The sequence below is a fragment of the Centroberyx affinis genome, unplaced genomic scaffold (genome assembly GCF_046629955.1).
Source record: "Centroberyx affinis isolate AG114_WGS23_722 - 3 ecotype Tasmania unplaced genomic scaffold, CSIRO-AGI_Caff_v1 ptg001069l_1, whole genome shotgun sequence".
NCBI classification, from domain to species: domain Eukaryota; kingdom Metazoa; phylum Chordata; class Actinopteri; order Beryciformes; family Berycidae; genus Centroberyx; species Centroberyx affinis.
The window spans coordinates 35,001-37,134 of record NW_027279618.1 but is presented as its reverse complement, the minus strand read 5'-3'; positions in this window follow the sequence as shown (position 1 = coordinate 37,134).

Here is a 2,134-nt window from a genome sequence, read left to right as displayed (position 1 = left end):
GTAATAAATCAGTATGCATGGTGGCTCAGCAACAGGCTCACTATATCTTCATAATATGACAGCAAACACTCACATATACAGAGGAAAGGAGCGAGAATGAAAAAGAAATGAAGGAAGAAAGGAAGGAAGGAAGGAAAGGAAAGAGAGAAACTGAGAAATCTGTATGTTTTTTTTCCCCTATCTATTCTGCTGTGGATTGATTGTTTTGTTCCAGAAGATGAAACAAATCTACAACCACTGCAGCCAGTTTGTTCTCAGGCTACGCACACGGATGAAAGATTTATTTATGTCCACATAAATACAAAAGCATACAAAGGACATAAACACTATTAATGCAGTCAGATATTGAGTCAGTCATGTTACATAAGCGCCTAATTGGCAGCCACATTGTGTTGCATACACACACAGGATGAAAACAGTGGCAGGTCGAAAGATAACAGACAGGATCTTCATGGGTATAAAAAGCAATGCCTCCATATTGAGCAACTACCAGTGACAGCAGATACTGAACAAAACCTCCCACTGGTGGAAGAAGTACTCTGATCCTTTACTGAAGTAAAAGTACCAATACAGCAATGTAAAAATACTCCATTACAAGTAAAAGTCCTGCATGAAAAATCCTACTTAAGTAAAAGTACATAAGTATTAGCAGCAAAATGTAGTTAAAGTATTAAAGTAAAAGTAGTGGTTTGGTCCCTCTGACTGATATTTTATTATATATGACATCATTAGATTATTAATACTGAAGCATCAGTGTGTAAGCAGCATGTTACTGTTGTAGCTGCTGGAGGTGGAGCTAGTTTGAACTACTTTATATACAGTTAGCTAGTTTAGTCCAGTGGTTCCCAACCTAGGGGTCGGGCCCCTCCAAAGGGTCGCCAGATAAATCTGAGGGGTCGTGAGATGATTAATGGGAGAGGAAAGAAGAAAAAACAAAGTTCTGATACACAAATCTGTTTTCAGTTTTTGGACTTTTTCTCTAATCTTTGATTTTTGCTGAAATATTGGATCATTTGAACATTTATTGAAATGAAACCATGTGAGGTTTAGAGGGAAAAATCACTATTTGGTGGAGCTGTTAACAACTCATAGACATCTGAAATGTGACCCGACTACACACTGCTTTTTGTAAGACGTCAAAAGCCAAAAAGGTTGGAAACCACTGGTTTCATCTTTAACAATGTGTTGTATTTTAAAAGCTTGTTATATTATCCATTGTGTCAAATCTCCATCTGAAAAGTAACTAAAGCTGTCAAATAAATGTAGTGGAGTAGAAAGTACACAATATTTCCCTCTGAAATGTAGTGGAGTGGAAGTATAAAGTAGCATCAAATGGAAATACTCAAGTAAAGTACAAGTATCTCAAAATTCTACTTATGTACAGTACTTGAGTAAATGTACTTAGTTACTTTCCACCACTGCAAACTGCTTGGCCCTTCTCTTAGGGAGACCGGCCATCTGAAGCCCCTCACATCTAGCTTGTGCACATGACTCAGGCTGCAAAATATGCCAAAAAATTTAAAAGTTCACACTTGTAGCCTATAGCTGTGAAATGTTCTGCTCCAGCTGTTGATATTTCAGCATCTTGGTTAGAAAGGCTTCCTCCAGGCTGGAGTCAAAAGTACAGCTGACCTCTAGATTTTCATTCGCTTTCATTCACTGACAACAACAACATCAGGGGTGTTAGCTGTAATATTAGAGAACACTTCTGAATCCTCACTACACAGACAGAAAAAAATAAATAAAAAATCTCTCAGTGGAGAACCAGGGCGGGAGGGGAACAGAGCGCTTTTATTTTGAAAGAGCAGCAGGGGGAAAAACCGGAGCAGATTCATCAATAAAGTGTTTGGAGGATGTTTGTCACTTATTTGTCACTTACGTATAGGCCTTCATCATTCACACATCATTCACACATACACACACTATCAAGCCTCTGAGTCATTACATCAGAAAATAACCAATATCAACTTTATCTCTTTTTTTAATGCATTATATGAGGATGAATATATGCATCGAGCCATGCCATCGAGAATTTTTTTTACCAAGGCAAGGCGGCAGTGGAGCAGCTGTCAGCAGGTTGCAGTTTTACTTCAAACATTTCAGAGCTGCTCTGGAAGCAAAGATAATCTGACTG